This window comes from Rhagoletis zephyria, unplaced genomic scaffold (genome assembly GCF_001687245.7).
Source record: "Rhagoletis zephyria isolate East Lansing unplaced genomic scaffold, Rhagoletis_zephyria_1.1 Rzeph_scaffold_00086, whole genome shotgun sequence".
NCBI classification, from domain to species: Eukaryota; Metazoa; Arthropoda; class Insecta; order Diptera; family Tephritidae; genus Rhagoletis; species Rhagoletis zephyria.
In genome coordinates, this window is record NW_016157170.1 from 498,772 (window position 1) to 518,168 (window position 19,397).

Consider the following 19,397-nt stretch of genomic DNA (forward strand, 5'->3'; position numbering starts at 1 on the left):
GAAATTACAACGGCGATCCGATAGCCCTTGAATCGTTTATCGATAAAATTAATTTAATTGAAGATTTTGCAGACGTAAATTTTAATACATCTTTTATATCATTTTTGAAATCAAAGCTCGAAGGCAAGGCAAGCAAGCAATTCCAACCGAAGTCAATTCAATTCGACAAATCAAAAGATGCGTTAATAATAATAGATTGGCGCTTACACATATGTTAGTGTTTGGCCGAGCTTCTTCTCAATTTGTGTCGTGCGCCTTGATGTTGTCATACAAAGGGGAGGGACCTACAGTTTTCGCCGACTCCGAACGGCGATTGTATTTTTATTAGAAGCTGTTTTTCATGGCACAAATGCACTCGGAGGTTTGCCATTGCCTGCCGAGGGGCGACCGCTGTTAAGAAAAAAATTTTTTTTTTTTTGATGTTGCTTTGACCAGGGCTTGCACCCGGGCGCTGCGGAGAGAAAGCGCGTACTACTTACCGCTACACCACAGATGCGTTGAGAAACAGAATAAAGCCAGACAACTCGAAGGTTGTAGCTAGGAAAATTGCATCTTTACATGTCATAAACAAAAATTATACGGAATTTGCTAAGCGTCTCGAAAAGTTTTCGGATGCATTAGACAATGTTAGAGCGTTCTTTGATCATTGAAGGTACGACACAATCTAAGGCCCATGAAATGGCAGTCGAGCAAGCAGTTAACGTTTGTAGACTTAATACTCGGTCGGATTTGGTCAAACCAATTTTATCGTCAACTACATTCAGTGATTCAAAAGACATGGTGACAAAAATGATAGTCGAACAAAATAATCAAGTGAAAGAGCGTCAAGTTTTAGCGTTTCGATCCCGAGTAAACAGTCCAAATAATTTTAGAGGTAGTTTCGGAGGTCATAATTTTACTAGGTACAACAATAGTAATTTCAAATGGCGTGCCTTGATGTTGTTTAAGCCGTTATACCTACATACCTACGTGTATGTATGTAGCTAGTGTATCAGACGTACTGATTTTATCAGTACAGTATTGAATTTTCAACTCTCGTACTGATTTTATTAATTTCTTCAATCAGTATGCTAATGTCCTGATTTTTCTGATTTTTCAAATTTTGTACTGAATTTTAAATTCTGAGCATACAAATTTGTAATAGGGGTCTTCTCACCGGTACTCGGTGCATAGTCATTTTTCCCCATGTATTTGGTTTGTGTAATATTATTTTACACAAACAAAATACTTTAGTTTTTTTTATATTTTTACATAACGCTGGATTTCCTTAAACCGTAATCTAAAAAGTAAAACGAAAATAATTTAATTATAGTCGACATATTTCAGATAATGTTTGATATGCGCAAGAAATTAATACAATAACAAGTAATTTTTAGCAAAAAAAAACCGACTTCAACTACCATATAAAAAAAAAATATATATATATATCTCTTGATCCACTGATCGGATCTCAACCAGACGTGGTCCAAAGTTATGCGGTAACATACATAAAAAAAAAAAAAAAAAAATCCGACGAACTGATAACCTCCTCCTTTTTTGGAAGTCGGTTAAAAAGAGCAATGATTTTATGGGCATATCGCCGAGTCTATACCCAGCAGAAAAAAAATATCAATTGAAAAAAAATAACCCACTTGTAGTTAGCTTTTTTGCGGGATCTCTATAAAATATATAACTTGTTGTTAGTTACAAAAAGCTAACATGAAACTAGTTGACAAGTAATGCAGGAGTAATGGAGGAGGTTGTTTTCTTTAAACGCGTTTCTATTTAAATATCCTGCACTTCGCAAATACTTTTTCGAGTTGACGAGAAATAAAAGGAAGATCAAAATGTCTTATTATCATTTTGAAGTTATGCCTGACGAAGTTCGAGTATGGGACCACGTACAGCAGAATATGTCAACGAATATGAAATGTAATAAAATAAATATAGTAAATAAGAAAAATTAAAAGAATAAAAAAATAGGGTTTTTCCTATTGATATTTTATGTCCAAAAGTAGTTAGTTAGAAGTTAGTTACATCAAATTCAGAGGTAACCAACCTTGACTGCATCTAATGCAGGAGTAACCACCCTTGACTATTTCGCGGCCATCGCCATAGAAATATAGTCAGCTTTCGTCAAAGAAAATATACAGATAATAAGTGACTTTTAGCTCCTTTCTAATCAACTTAAAGTTAGTTTATAGTTAGATACATTTCCTGTAGGGCACGTATATACCAGAGGAGCACAATTTATTTAGAAAGGGAGCTGACGTCACTTTTGTCGAGGGTTGTTAGTTTTCTCGAAAATAACTTTCAGTTTAATAACACCAAAATTTGAATTATTGAAAGGCTTTTGCCTACAACTTACAGCTCTTTGTTCTCAAATTATCTGAAATTGTAAAAGGGTTTTGCATACAAAACATCTCGCTGTCTTAGATATTCCTTTTTTAGCGAATTCTTAGCCATTCAAAGTTTTTGCGCAGTTGAACAAAGTAATTTAAGCCAGGAGGGAATTTGGATGAAGTCTTTAAATAGTGGTACGTTTCCACAGTTTAAAAAAATATGTAATTTTGTTTTTTTTCAATACCACACTCAAACGGAGCAACTGAGAGGATCTTAAGTATGAAGTTTGCTTTTTGGCTCAAAGAGAGACCGACTTCTAATTCAAATTTTTTGTTTTTAATATTGTTATTGAGCTTTGTGCCACGATTATATTTATTAGGAAGAATGGAAAAAGTTTTTGAAAGTTTACTCCAAATTAAGAGTAATTTTAAAATGACATGTAAAGAATTATTGGACTCTAAACACTGAAAATGGAAATGATTTCATTATTGCTATTCAAAAACTACTTTTTGAGCAAGAAACCAACCCGAATTCAATTATCATATACAAATTTAGGAGTAGCGTTAGTTTCTGCATGATCAAATGATCGGAGCTAAACCCAATTAGTATGGGGCCACTCTGGAGGTACCGCCTTTGTTATGAAATCGAAATCGGTTCACATGATCCAAAGTTCCATAGTTACATAAAAAATAAATATTCAGACGAATTGATAACCTTCTTCTTTTTTAAGTTGAAATGAATAACCACCTTAACCAGCTTTATGAATTTCTACGTGAAATGCCTTTCACCAGAAATTGTTCCACATTCATGATGAAGTGGTGAAATTTTTCACCGAATATTCATGATAAGGCTGAACAGTTTTATTTTTTATGAACATTTTATTTATATACCAAAATATTGTTAAAAACAAGTACTCTGGCGATTTAAAGTATTTTCTGTTACTTACATTCATAAGTTTGTTTTGAATAAAAGTGTACTGAAAAGTACTGATTTTTACAGCATGAAAATGTCTAAAGTACTGAAAATCTAGCAACCCTAAGCTAGTGGTTGGTGGCGCGGCTGTACCCGAAAGCCGTACAGAGTGCTGGAACCTTCTTAAAAATTTGCTGGTTGAGTAAAAATATGCTGTATGTCTGGCACAATGCTGGAACTTTCTTAAAATGTGCTGTTTGCATAGAATTGGCTGTACCACGCGTAAAATGCTGTACGGTGTGTGCAAAAATGTTAAGGATTTTTTCCCACCAACCGAGGCCACCTGAAAGTTTATAGTGCTCTTAGCACTTTTTTATATTTGTGCGGATCTCGTGACTGCGCATCACGGTCGCCATTTAACGCGCTTGGTATGTGGGGCGTAGCACCCAAACCAAAAACTTGAGACCTCACCCACGTACTCGTAATGCGCAGCTGGAATGCGCAAAAAGACTTCACTGTGCCGCTGGGATTGCTGCTCGAACTCTGCACACACCTCGACCTGGTAAATGGCTATTCCAGCCTCGATGCACAATATTTAAATAACACACGCGAGACTGCTTTAGTTTTTAAATATAAAACTTCCTTTTATTACATTTTTATTTAATATTGCAAAATATGCAAATACTTTATTTAGGCCGTGACCGATCAATTGAATGTTGCGTATTCCAATGAACGGCTTCGAGGAAGCCGACTTGCAATACACCTTCTAAAACGTATGTGGATCGTAAGCTCGGCAGTGCTGACAACACACGCGATGTTATTTTATTATTTTGGGCAACGTTAGTGTTGCTATGTAAGATGTTACCACATCGCGTGTGATGCCATTACAACACCTACACTGGCGCTTAACATATGTACATATGTTGAACACGGCGCCTGCGGATATTGCAGACAGAATTGTCGCAGCACGAACTGTTATTAAGCTAAGGGAAACCGGATCCTTTTGTGACATAAACAAGTAATTTTTAGCAAAAAAAACCGACTTCAACTCCCATATAAAAAAAAAATATATATATATCTCATGATCCACTGATCGGATCTCAACCAGATTAGTATGGGACCACCTCTGAGACACTACCTTTCCGATTATCGAAATCGGTTGACGCGGTCCAAAGTTATGCGGTAACATACATAAAAAAAAAAAAAAAAAAAAATATTCCGACGAACTGATAACCTCCTCCTTTTTTGGAAGTCGGTTAAAAAGGAAAAAAAAAACCTTTCTCTGCTGCAGCAAATGTTTTTATAGGGCACTTTAAAACACGTTACCTCTCAAGGGCTAGTGATGGGGGTTCTGACAGGCCATTGTGCGATTGGTATTCATTCGGTAAGACTAGGAATTCAGCTGTCAAGAAGAAGATGAAGTGGCATCATTTCCGCACTTTCTTTTAAACTGTCCAACCTTCGCGAGGCTAAGATGGAAGCATTTTGGCCCGCACTTCTGAACAGCTCTCAGGGATCGTAATTAGCCGCATTCAAAATTTCGTAATCCGCTCGCGGCATTAACTTAACCCAACCTAACCTGTACTTCTTTGAGATATGCAATAGTTGGTCATATTAAGTATGCCACGTTTAGGTAAAAGAAGGCAAGAACTCTTTCTGTAAGGTGTGGATATTTATGTTAGGTTTTCGAAACACTTATGCACTTCAGGATTACTTGTAATTGCAATTTCAGCTTACTTTGAATTAGGAATGTTTGCCACAATTGCTAAATTCGGTGTTACTTTCTGAAAGAGATAGTAAGAGATGATTAAAAAATAATAATATACCCTTTTACATTTTACCACGTCGTTTGAAAGTTAATTACTGGAGTCCGACCGATTAATTAGCATCGGCATCGGCTATTATCGGCACAAAATTGAGCATCGCCATCGGCATCGGCCTTTTTTCGCCGATTCTTTGCCGATTATTTGGAATTTCAATTCATATGTTCAGGTGAAGCGACAGACAACAGCCAACATCAAAATTCCACATTCGCAACATCCCTAGTATGTACATACATGTGTGTGTAATGTTGCATAAAAAGCTAATTAATTAAATTGTTTGTTTTCTTTTGTTTTGTTAACTCCAATAAATTAACTGATTTTACGAGTTAATACATTTATTTGCAATTTTTTATGGAATCGGCATAGGCATCGGCATCGGCATCGGCATCGGCCGATTCTTTCCCCATAAGCCGATTAATCGGTACCTGAAAAAAAATGGAATCGGTCGGACTCTATTAATTACCTTCATTATCTATAATTTCTAATGTTTGCACTATTTTCGAATAAAAATAGGTTTGGTAGCAGGGTAGCCAACTAATTTTTGAGAATTCCCCGATTTCGACAATGAAATTCCCCGATTCCCACCCATAGATATATCCTCATAAAAAAAAATAATGTATTTTGATATATTGCTGGTATTTCTGTTTGTTTTATTTTTAAATATGTATAATTCATCTCTGTATTCATAAACCAAACCAAACTTATTCATAAACCAAAAGAACAAAAAATACACATATAATATTTACATACATACAACGGTCGAAAAAATTTAGTCGCACTATATTTCGACAAGTTTTTACAATATTTTTTTTTTTTGTTAATTTGAGCTATTTTTATAAAAATATAGTTCTTTAACAATAACCGTTTAAATCCAAGTTTAAAACTTTTTGCAATATTAAAAAAAACTCAACAAACATTCGTAAAGTGTCGAGCTTTTTAATTAGATTTTCTAGAAAAATTTTGAGTATTTTGAGTTTTGTAGCCCACTCAATTCTAGTGTAAAAATGTACTAGTTTCAAATACCTGCTTTTTTGCCAAAGGTGTTGCGGTTTCCTTCCATATAAAATAAATTGTGTTTATTCGTTATAAGAAAGCAAATGCTACAAAGAAAATTCTAAAAAATTAACGGTAATTTTTAGCTATTTGAAACTTTATTATACTAGAATTTTCTACTTTAATTTTTTTAAATCATTATGAAATTAGTGAAGCCAAAAAGAAAATTTTTTCGTGCACTTAATTTCTCACAAAAAAAGTTCATCCGAGCTACCCAATGTAAACTGAAATTCCCCACAGAAAACGGTGCATTCCCCGACTCCCCACGCAAACTGAAATTCCCCGCAAATCGGGGAATTCCCCACGAGTTGGTTTCCCTGTTTAGTAGTTAAATCAGTCTTTACAAAAGAAAAATTGCAGATAATTGCAGCTGGAATATTAAGGGGATTATTGGCATGGTAAATCCGTGCAAAATAATTTATTGTGATTTTCTGCTAAGTAATAAAAGAAAACACGGAACTTAACCAGTTTTGTTACACAAATGTTCGTATGTGCGCCGAAATATATTGGCTAAAATTTTCATTTTTAATTGCCAGATATACGATTTATCAGTGAACTTGCGAATGTTAAAATTAATGCAGAAGCTCCGCGGTTGCGAATGTGAATGCGAATATTCTCAATAACCCTTGTACATATGTATGTATATACCAAAGTTGTGCACGTCAGACCGCGTATAACTTGAGAATGTATGGTCCACTTTGAGCTGTTTTTCCTCTTTTTTGCCTTGTAAATTCTTTGCGTACCATTTACGGTTGATGCATATGAAGAAATTATTTATTTGTGGAAAAATACCATAAAATTTTGATAAAAAAGATGCTAAATATGGGCAAATCCTAGCGTTGCGGACGTTATGTTTGGACGTTTCTTTTAACTTTTTTGCAGACAAAGACATTATAAGTTAACAATTTTTTGTGGTTTAAGGGAGGGTTTATAGGAGTACTTATGAGAACAAAATAATGGAAATTTGAATTTGTGTTAATGTCGGTGTATTTGCCTTCGAAATTTATGTTCGGACGTTACTTAAAAAGGAAGCGATTTTGATATGACCATCAAAGTCAACCGATTTGCGCAAATTGTCATGCATGGAGAGCACGATCTACAAAAATACTTTGAAGAGAAAATAGTAAAGTTTACAAAAGGTGATATAAAAGCAAACTAAAGGTTGGATTAACTTTAAAACAATTGTATATGTGCGTTCGGGACGTTACGTTACGGACGTTACTCTTTTTTCCGTTGAAAAAAGTGATTTTTTTTTAAAGCGATATTGTTGTTTTATTAAAAGATAAAGTGAGTGTTTAAACCAATGCTATTTAGAGCTCTGTTTCAAAAAGTAAGAGTGGCAAATCAGATTTCTCAAATAAATTTGAAAAGAAATATGAAATAAGAATATGTTGTACTATGCCTTTTTTGACACAAAAATGAGAGAATTCAAATTGCATGCATTTTTTGTGATTTTGGTTGACTATTTCTCGGATTCGCCCATATGTTAAAACATTTGGCGCTTACTGTTCTTTCGCGGTCATGGCTCGATTGCTTTTAATACGGTAACGCGAATTCTCGGATGTTGGACTTTTAGGGCCATATTTTCCCCGGTGGACGAACGTCTAGCTACAATCCGCATCAAAGCGAGATTCTTCAATATCATTGCGCCCATGCTCCGGTGGAAGAGAAGGATGAGGCGTCCAAGGATCTCTTCTATAAGCGCTTGAAAAGAACATATGAGCGCTGCCCCTGACACGATATAAAAATCCTGCTTGGCGATTTCAATGTCAAGTTGGGCAAGGAAGGGATATTTGGCACCACTGTCGGAAAGTTCAGCTTTCGCGACGAAACGTCCGATAACGGACTGAGGCTCATAGACTTCGCCGGGGCTCGAAACATGGTAATATGTAGTACTAGGTTCCAGCCTAAGAAGATCTACCAAGCTACATGGCTGTATCCAGATTAAAAAACGAGAAACCAAATCGACCATGTTGTGATAGACGGAAGGCATGCTTTCAGTGTTTTAGACGTACATACACACCGAGGGCCAAACATCGACTCGGCCTACTATCTTATTGCTGCCCAGATACGCACCCGCTTCTGTGCAGCAAAAAATGTGCGCCCAACAATGCAAGGAAAGCTTAACGTCGAAAAGCGCAATCAGACGGCCAGTGTATTTCTAATTTTTGTACAAAGTTTGAAATCTGAATTTATATGGTGTTTGTTGTATACCAGCTAGACTTTTATAAAAAACATAATAAACAAACGACAAATGCCAAATGCCAAAACCGGTCAAAATATCGCAATCCTTTTATTTTGTGGACCACTATATGTATGTACATACATGCCTAGCATATAAGTTCTTATGCATTGAGTGCAAATAGTCTTAGATCTGACAAAGGCACGACCTTCACCGATCGTTTAATGCAGAGGTTTCCAAACTTTTTTTTCTCGTAGACCCCTTTCAAAAATTTACTGGTTTCGGTGGACCCCCTGCTGATACATTTCTAACTAATCCCAAAGTTCGTAAAAACACGAAATGTGAAAATAAGATCTAACAATGTGAATTCAAAAACTAAACTCAGAGTGGCCAAAATAAAAGCAAAATATTTTCTTGTGCTCTATTTATAAAACTAATGTGATTACACACTTGTAGGTTTTAAAAAATAAAGCTCGTAAATACATCAAAATACTCTTTCACTCGGAGGAGTTATATTTTATAAGAGCACTGCGGGCGCTTGCGCTATTTACATTATCTTCACCATAAACTTATCAAATGTTCGGCTCACTCATGACTTTTCACTTGGAGTATATGTAAAATAGTTTATTTGTATTAATGGCATCATTTTTATTTTTATCGCTCCGAGTTTTAAAGTGAGGCGAAAAATATTTATCACATTTTTAAAACACAAAACTTAAAACATCAAAACGGTTAAGCTTTTTACGCCAAACTTTTAATTCAGAAACTGACAATAGAGACAAGGACGAGTTTAAAAAAATCTATGACAAATAACCAAGCAAGCAAGAATCCCAAAAAGTGTTCCACCGTCTCATCTTCTTCAAGGCAAGATGGGCCAATGGGCTTGTCATTTACGGCTATCACAGTCAGATGTTTGTGCCACCTGAAGTGACCAGTCAGCAAGTTGTCTGCAGTGTCGTTTGCTGAGAGCAAAAAATTAGGTAGACCTTGTGAGATTGAAGGCAACATGAGTTTTGCCCACCTGCATCCCCTCGATGCCTCTCAATCTTTGCTGAGCGAAGTATTCACCCAGTTTCTAATGGTGGCTTCGATTGCCGAAGGTAGGAGTGCTAAAACTGGTTGCGGACCGAGGAGTGCCTGGTCTGAGCCAACTCTGGCCAAATGATCAGATGTCCCATAATCAGGTATTCCTGAGTGACCTGGCACCCAGAGTAAAACAACCTCGTTATGTTCACCATCATATTTTAGTCGAGAGTTGCATTGCCGAACTAGTTTGGAAATACTTGAGTAGAAGGCTGTCCAATGCCTTAAGTGCAGCTTGGTTGTCACTGCAATCACGTAAACTCCTTCCTCTCCACTTATGTTCCACCACGTAGTCCATGGCTTTGAGTATTGCAATTACCTCAGCCTGGAAGACCGAAGCATATTCCCCTACAGAAAAGTGAAGGTTATCTCCATTAACTTCGAAAAAGACCTCAGATCATGACCCAGAGTCAGTTTTGGAGCCATCAGTGAAGATTGGACAATGTGTGAGTCCGGTCTCAGCGATGGAATCAAACCAGCATTCAGTCTCTGTGAACTTAACATTATAGAATCTCTTCAAAAAGATAATGGTGGCGTACTATCCTGTAGCATTGAAGAGACACAAGTGCTTAAATCTCTGCCGCCAGCAATTTTCGCCGCGCCCACTCATTGTCATACCAGCATCCGGTTCTTTTTAGTATGCAGGTAGCCTCTAAGGCTTCCCCACGTATGAAAACACAAGGTGACGGTAAGTGCAGCAGTGCATCAAGAGCACTATACACCACTCAAACAAATTAAAGTTAAATAAAGAGGCTATCAAGCAACCATTTTGGTTCTTTACATCGAAACCAGATAAATTTTCGTGGACCCCCATTTACAACTCATGGACCCCCATATTTTTTTCACGTCACCGTGGACCCCCGTCGAGTCTCCCGTGGTCCCCTGGGGGTCCACCTGGACCACTTTGGGAATCACTGGTTTAATGGATGAAATCTACTTTGTATGAAGTTTACCGTGTTAGGAAATATTTCGCGAGTGGGTGGGCTGAAAAAATCCTGGCCAGGATATTTTTAATTAAATATTTAAAACTTATTATTATTTTTTTAATTTTGTACTCATTTGTTTAATGAACGTTGGGTTGTCGATTTTTTTCCCGACCTACTTATCGGGTTGGCAGGTATGAACTGGTAAGTAATATTAGTAATTTTCACTCATCTCTTTAACACATTCTATAGGCTTTATGCTTTCGATTGGTATATATGCAATTTGTTCATTAAAGAAATGGGTGCAAAATAAAAATAATAATAATAATTTTTGAATCTTTAATTAAAAATATCCTGGCCAGGATTTTCAGCCAACCCACTCGCGAAATACTTCCTAACACGGTAAATTTCATACAAAGTAGATTTCATCAATTAAACAGATGGGTTAAGGTCGTGCCTTTGTCGGATCTCCTACTAAAAAAAGTGTATTTTAGTACAAAACGAAATGAAAAAAGCGTTTTATGTAATGTACATAAATGTGATATATGTACATATATTTTTACACATACATACATAAATCAATTATATCAACACTAGTTAAATCTATTTCTTCGAATGGCGCACCCTGTACATAAATCAGTTAGCGGTTGTTGTTTTTCAAAACATTTTATTCCTCTAGTTTGTCTTATTGGCACTTTATGTGCGAGAGAGTGAACAATTGAATAGTTGCTCTTGGAAAAAATAATAGAAACAAAAGGTGTTTGTTGATATTGTTGCTTTTTAAAAGGTAAATTATTTATTTTTTTACGCTTCTAATTGCGTTTTTAAAGAATGTTAACTAAATTAAAGTTATACTATAGGTACGGTGACAATTCGTACCGATTTTGGCGGGACAGTACCGATTTTGAGAAAATCGTCCCGCTGAATATTTTTTAAAAGTCGGGACGTATAAGTGTCCCGATTTTTCATATTTGTACCGATTAAGTCCCGATTTTCAATGTTTTCTTTATTCATTTATTAAGCTTCTGCCTGTACCCTAGCACAAAAACAAAAGACAATTTTTCGTACAAACGAGGTAGCACTTTCGTTATCACAAAGGGCATAGAATATAGCCACCTTATTAATAATATATAAATGTAATTAATGAAATTATAATAAATATTACCAATATCCTCAAAATATCGTGGATATGAAAGACATAAGCTGTAGATAGAGTAGCGAAAATATAAATAGGGAAGAGACATTTTAGCTTTCTTTGGCTATTCCCCTTTCGATTATTTAATGTTTTTTCGTTTTAACGAAAGTGTAGCTCGTTATGTCCCTATTTTTGGCCACCGAAATCTGGTCACCTAACTATAGGTTATTAAAACATAAAAAAGAATAAAATGGGCTGAGCTAAACACTGCAAGGAAGAGGAGAATAATTTAATAATAAGTTTAGGAAAACAAGGAAATTCGATGAGTAAGATATGGTGGACTGTTCCAAAAAGAAGGTGTCCACTACCCTTCATAGCTTAAAAACACCAGAAACACGACGCAGAAAACGAAAAATGAATACTGGCAATCGAAGGTGTTTAATTCAACATTAAAAAAGCTAACCCTTTTCTGTCCTCAAGAGAGCTGAAAACAGAATTCAATTTAGATGTAACAGGACGAACCATTAGGTACAAGTTGGCGGAAACCAAACTTCCAGCCAGAATCCCGGTACCGTTGCTGAGCCTTAAAAATAAACACAACAGATTTGCTTTTGCCATAAAACATCTTTTCCGTAAAAATTGGAAAAAAACGTGCTGTAATATGATGAGACCAAAATTAATATGTTTGGATCTAATGGAAAACAGTAACGGTGAAAAACGGTTAAGCACAGCGGGAGTTCCACTATGTTATGGGTCTTCTTCCCGGAGAAAGGCGTTGGTCCAATATTTTGGATAAAGAACAAAATTTGCGCGGTTGGAAACATATTACAGACGCTAAGGCTTTCCTATGCTGAAGAAGAAATGCCATTACTGCAGGATAATGATCCCAAACATGGATCGAAACTGGTAAGGTAGTGGTTTAAGAAGGAAAAAGTGCAAGTTATGGAGTGGTCGTCTCAATCGCCAAACCCCATTGAACACATTTGGGCAGACATTAAAGAAGAGAATCGGGCCTTTTAAATGCAGCAATAAAGACGAATTGTGGCGCCACATTCTAAAATCGTGGTATTCCATTCCGAAAAGTGTGTGTGCAAACTTGGTGAATTCGGTGAACTGAATATGCGACGAGGTAATCTGGCAAGGCGGCGGTTTAGTAAGCAATTGAAACAATGATATTGAAGAATTTTTGGGTCAAAGTTTAATTTAGTTAGAAATATTACTTTGTTTCTATTATTTCTTCCAGGCCAAAATTAAAAGATAAGCCTCAATTTATTTATGGCTTATTGCACTTGCAAAAGAAGTCTAGATTTTAATTAACGTGAATAAAATGTACGAAATCGGAATGTATTTAAATGAAAGAGTTCTTCAAACAATAAAAAATATATGAAAGCTGTACGTTTCTATTACTTTTTTCCAACATTGTATGTATGCATGTACATGCATGTGTATGTAATGTTGCATAACAAGCCTATTAATTCAATTATTTGTTTTCTTAACTCGGTTAAATTAAATTTTATGAATGAATACATTTATTTGTAATTTTTTATGGAATCGGCATGGGCATCGGCATCGGCCGATTCTTTCCCCATAATTCGATTAATCGGCATCGGTACCTGAAAAAATTGGAATCGGTCGGACTGTATAGTTAATGTGTTTGTAGGGCTTAAATTAAGTTCAATACAATATTCGAGGATATTGCGATTCAGGAGTAAAAAAAAAACAAAGAAATCAAAAATTATCTCAGGTTGATTTTGGCAAACCCTAAATACGATGTTTTTTATTTTTCGTATCCAATTCATATATAGCTCAATATCCTCGAACAAAATTTTTCTTAACACAGTTTGAAAAATTAATGCCAAAAATTTTCAATTAAAAAAAAATAAAAAAAAAAATCGCATCTGCATTTCACATCCATAAACATGGTTCCAAAGGATTTTTGGAAATAGTGCCACTACAGCTGAAAATATCCTCATACAAAGCTTAAAACTCGAAAGTGCCGGCATACTTCAAACTCTTGTAGGGTTGGCATTCCAAAACGGAAGCAATAGAGATTTCAGCGAAAGTATAAAAAATTTCATTATGAAACTAGGTGAGGATTTTGGGGGAGGCATTATTTATCTGAATTGATACTCTCACAATGTAATTACTAATAGTATTAAAGAAATTTGTTGTTAAATTATCTCCAATGCCGCCACCAAATTTTTATACAAAATGTTACTTATCACTTATATTTTGTGTGATATACTATATTTGCAATGTTCACGTGCGTATATAGTACTTTTAACATATACCTATCTCTTCACAAATTTTACCACTTTTCACAAACAAACAGAAATGAGAATGACCGATAATAAGAGCAAATGTGTGCTGTCAAATGATAACACACCACAATTAAGGGTTTTTATTAAGGTGCGGAGTTTTTTCAAATAAGTCAATATTTCGATATATGCATATCGAAAATTTTTAATTAAAATCGCGTGATTTTTTATTACACATTTTCGCCTGCGGCGCTTTTTTCCAATTAATCAGTACTTCTATATACATATGTATATTGAAAATTTGTAATTATTTTATTACATATTTTCGCCTGCGACTAAATACATACTTCGATATATATTGCGATGCTTTTTTTTATAAAAATCGATACTTCAATAAATCTTAAAAATGTTTAATAGAAAATCGTGCGATTATTTCGTTTTTTTCGGCATTTTTTGTTAGTGCGGCAGCACATTTCATTTCAATTGGTCTACAAGGGAAAAAGTGGGGTTGAATTTGGCTTTTTTGCAACTTTAAATGCACATTAGTTAAAAGTATAAGCCTCCGGTGGACGGGCCCTTCAAATTTAAAATCGAGGCTCACCCTAATATTTATTTTCTTTCAAAGCCTAAATCCATTCCGGAAAATTTTCCCCTATTTTAAACATATTTGCTTATTGCCGATTGTAGGTCACCAAAAATATGAATGAGCAAGACCTAGACTCGGACAAAAAAAATTGTAATTGCCTTATAAAAATACTTTAAACTCTGGGGTGTACGGCGAACTTTTTTATCTGCTGTAAGGTGGTACGGAATAATGTAAATACTTATGTTCATAACAGTAACTCTCGGAATTTTTATCACCACTCACGCATGGTTATTTACCGCAATCACTTCACGCATGAAGTTAATGTACAATTCCCACGATTAAATGTACTGACATACAGACGTCTTCACACATTTACATATCGTCGATGGGTAAAAGATTGTCGTAAGCGCCATTTTGACGATTTTTAGTTCTAGATGCAGTTATATATTTTGAAATAAGGTCTTTCGATTGGTGTTATCAGTTTTTAGATATCTCCTTTAGTTTCCGGATATTGACTACAATCTTTTTGATAATTTAGTAAAAATTTAGTTAGTGATGCAGCCATATTAAACTAATCAATATCTTAAAAATGGCGTTGTCCATTTTTAGATATCTTCTTTAGTTTCCGAGATATTGAGTAAAAAGTGTCGTTAATTTGGTAGAAATTTTGATCACATTTTGTCGTATTTCATACAAAGTGGGTGCCAAATTGTGGACAAATGACGCTTACGACAAAATTTGACTAAATAAAATCCTTCATAAACTCAAAACTAATTAACAATAAACATTAAACATTCAAAATTAAATAATTTAAGAATTTTGTGAACTAATAACATTTTCATTTTTCTATCTTCGCGGTTTTGAGAAATTGCATTCCAAATTTCAATCGCGATTTCCCACAACCTGCCGAAATTAACATACGACAATCTTTTACCCAGGCGACGATATGTACATATTGATGTCCATATGTAGATTAGTAAGCGTGAATATTTGACTCAGCTCTGAAAGAACCTGTGCATAACATTGTTTCTAGTATGTACGTATGTATGTATGTGCCAACACATGTATTAGGGATGTTTCGAATGTAATTTTTTTCACATACGAATGTTAGGAATAACATTAAAAAAGCTATCATCTTAAGTCATCGTGTTATTACTTAAAAATTTTTTTAATTATTTGAACATTGAACGAGTGATTAACCTATAATGTGTTTTAATCCAGTAGTCAAAGATCAAAAGAGGCATATTATATTTCAGAAAAAGTAATTTTGCTACCTTTTCTCTCATGAGGCGATTTCTTTGAGGCTCGTATATAAGGCCGGCTGCACTGAAAAATTGTTCACTGCCAGGGCTGCCAACTATCCTTAGCTATGAGGTGCCATATTGAAGATGAGAAAGTGCCAAAATGTGCCAAATAGAAAAATAAAAGTGCCAAAAAAGGTGACATTCTTTTAAATCATTCCCATTTAGCAATAAAATAAGAAACACATTTTCAAAACAAACGTGCAATGATAAAATAAGATAAACCAGTTGAATACCCTTTATAAATTAGAAAATTTTGGTTGAGAAAAAGGAGTACCTACACGCAAAAGATTTCACAAAAATGTATTGAAATGTTCCTTTTTTACAAAAGTGCCATTTTGGCGCTTTGTGCCGAATTGAAAAATTAAGTGCCATTTGAAATAAAATAGGGCCAAAATGGCACGGTTTGAGCCAAGTTGGTAGCCCTGCACTAGGAACGCTGGCGGGTGGACCGCACAAATGTTTGCGGCCCAGATCTGTCAATTTGTCGTATTTTAGTTTAGTTTTCCACCAATCGAGAGAATTTTCACCGAGATGAGCTCGTTTTTCTTTATGATAGGCTTTCAATTGAGCTTGAATTTAAAATTTTTTTAATGTCTCCAGGTTCAACATCCGAGCCTTCGCTTTCGCTGGAGGAATCTAAAATTATTTCTAGGTTGCTTAGCAGTACTTATTGAAGGCACATCAATATTGCTTGATATACTACTTAACCGTTTACCGCCTGAAGCTAAAAGCCGGTTATTGTCCGCACCCTGGTTAGACTGACTTAGAGCCATTTCAACAATATTAGAGTGGACTCTCTGCCCATGTGCACATTCGAATTCGCAAAACATGTGTAAAATGATGCGAATCATTCGTATGACGGATGCGAATGCAAAGATTCTCAACATCCCTGACATGTATGTTTGAATGTAGGAGCGTTCATGCATATGAAATATGTATGTACGTATCTTGCTCACATGAATGGTACATGACAATTGTTAACTGCTTATCTGACCTCTAATGTGTTAAATTTAACACATTCATTTTAAAGACAAAAAATCACTGCATGATATTTATTTTTGCGTTTTTTTTATCGATAATCACCAACCTCATATTATTACATAAAAGCGCGCACAAGTACATTTTGCAAGAACTTAGCACTGATTACATCAGAGCAATTTACACCAATCATACCGATATATTAAGAATAAGTGTGAATATTTTAGTTAAGCACTCACTCTTACTTTTGTTTATATATTGGACTATACTACGCAGACAAAGTAGGTAGGTAGATATTGTCTGCTTTTATAGTTAGGTTCACCACTTCGGAGAATGCAAACTGTTGCAATCTTGCACCTTCTCATTCACCAGCGACTGTGCAACTAAAAACAGAAAGGAATTGCTCTTGCTAGTTTCGTGCGAATCGAGTTGATACAGGAAAGTGCTGTTGGAACTCTGAGAGAGCTAATCAAATAACATTTACAGTAACATCGTTATCTAAGAACAATCGAATAAACTCAACATTCACAATTATGAAAGCTTTAGATCTCCCAGCCAATTGGCAAAGCTCGAAAATCATTCTTAAGTCTTTCAATCAAATTACCTTTTATACATGTTAAAAAAAATATATTGTAGTAGGACAAATGATACCTTTGTACATACATATGTATGTATGAAAGTGTGTACATTATTGTACGGAACGGTACTAGAACGTGGCATTTGGCCTTAAAGTATATGACAAAAACGCCTTTTTAAATATTTGAACACGTCGTGAGTTCTCTATTGCGGGGAAAATTTTCCAATAATGGACCAGGCTTTGAAAAAAAGGGTAATGAGGGGGTGTAGAGGGGTTCCCCCCGATTTTAAATCTGAAGCCGCCGGAGGCTTATAATTTTTAGGTAATTAGTTGTTAAAGTTGCAAAAAATGTCAAATTCAACCTCACTTATTCGTTTGTACGGCGATTGAACTAAAACTTCGGTGCTGCCACACATCACGAAAAGATGTCGAAAAACAAACTGAAAACGGAAGCAGTGAAAACGCACGATTTTCTATTGAATATTTTCAGTAGATATGATTCGAAGTAGTGATTTAAAAAAAATGCGGCGCATGCGAAAATTTCCACTATATCGAAGTGTTGATTTTTTCTTAAAGCACGCCAATTTTTGATTACAAATTTTCAATATGTGTATATTGAAGTATTGAATTAAAAGAAAGGCACCGCAGGCGAAAATTTGTAATAAAAAATCGCGCGATTTTTTATTAAACATTTTACTTATATATCGAGGTATTGAATTAAAAACAAGTAATTTTTAAGCAAAAAAACCGACTTCAATTCTCTATAAAAATTTAGGAGTACCGTTAATTTTTTCATGATCCATTGATCGGATCTAAACCAGATTGGTATGGGACCACCTGTGAGACACTACCTTTCCGATGCAAAATTATCGAAANACTTATATATCGAGGTATTGAATTAAAAACAAGTAATTTTTAAGCAAAAAAACCGACTTCAATTCTCTATAAAAATTTAGGAGTACCGTTAATTTTTTCATGATCCATTGATCGGATCTAAACCAGATTGGTATGGGACCACCTGTGAGACACTACCTTTCCGATGCAAAATTATCGAAAACGGCTGACGTGGCCCAAAGTTATGCGGTAACATACATAAACAAAAAAAATGTTCCGACGAATTGATATTATATATATTATATTATATTAGATACTAGCCAATGCCCGCTTACTTCGCGGCGCCTAATAAGAGCTTTTCGTTGGCCAATTCAAAAGAGCGTTTAAAAACAAAATTAGTCTGTAAAGTCAAAATTTTTGATTTAAGTTGAAACCACTAAGGTGCAGTATCCTCCTCACACATAGGCCAATAATAGTAATGCTGTGATACCATATGGAATACCTATCCCTTTTGGTGTCATGAGCTTTACCAATGGTCTTATTTCCACCCGTGAGATCTCTGCCAAGCATGCGTAATCTTTTTGTATGATCTTGCAACTACAACATTGGTGCGATGCGTATGCCAATAAAAGTTCTTATAGAGAAACTCAAGAGCACAGAAGTGAGTTTTCTGTTATAGGAGGGCCAAGAATCCTCGCTGTCATATAGGATGAAAAGTTTTCCGGTACATTGCTAAATGAGTCGTGTGATCTCTTTAGTATCTTTCAAATGGAGCAATTGATATACCTACGGTGATCTTTCCTTGTTAATTCACCACTTTTACAAACTTAACCCCATCCTTCATTTAGACATCTGAAAACTAAATTCGTATAACTTAAACATAGGGCCAAAGCAGAGCAACCACGGGGTTTCTATACATTTCGGTTGCAGCGCCATCCATTGGGTTCATTTTCTGTAAAACCATTGCTTACCATAAAATGAATACGTGTTATGAATTTCAACCTTAACTCCAGCGGCACTAATTGGGTAAATTTTTATCAAAAGAATTTTCCATCATACAGGTACATAGCTCACATTTAAAATTTGAACGAAATCGGTTAATAAATACGATTTTTATAAATAACTCTACTCCAGCACCACCTAGCGAGTTTTCTAGTAGCATGTAATAATTGTATGTCAGATAACCTCCGACAATCTGACGGAACTCTATTCAGTGGTTTTTGAGTTTATTCCGAACAACGAAAACGGCTATCATTTTATGCAAATAGGTATGTAGGTATAGGGCAGTCTATAACGAAACCCGAAAAATCAAAGCTCCATTCTTTGTGCAAAATTTAAAAAAATTCTTCAAAATTTTCACATAAATTTTACCTTTTACTAAAAACTAAAAACAAGGTTACAATATTTCAATGGGATTTAGAAATCTA

At 35.2% G+C, this 19,397-nt stretch overlaps 1 protein-coding gene across 3 annotated transcripts in view; it reads right to left on the bottom strand.

The window, feature by feature from the left end:
- Nucleotides 1–16,946, bottom strand: part of Gpo1 (glycerophosphate oxidase 1) — a 292,598-nt gene extending 275,652 nt beyond the window's left edge. For 2 of the 3 annotated variants that reach the window (XM_017630228.1, XM_017630213.1), the window contains exon 1: nt 16,805–16,946. The gene's annotated coding sequence lies outside the window, so the exon portion shown is untranslated. Of the gene's footprint in view, nt 1–16,798 lie in introns of all 3 variants that reach the window. The other variant, XM_017630222.1, reaches the window with a different exon arrangement.
- Between the last annotated feature and the right edge of the window lie 2,451 nt (nt 16,947–19,397).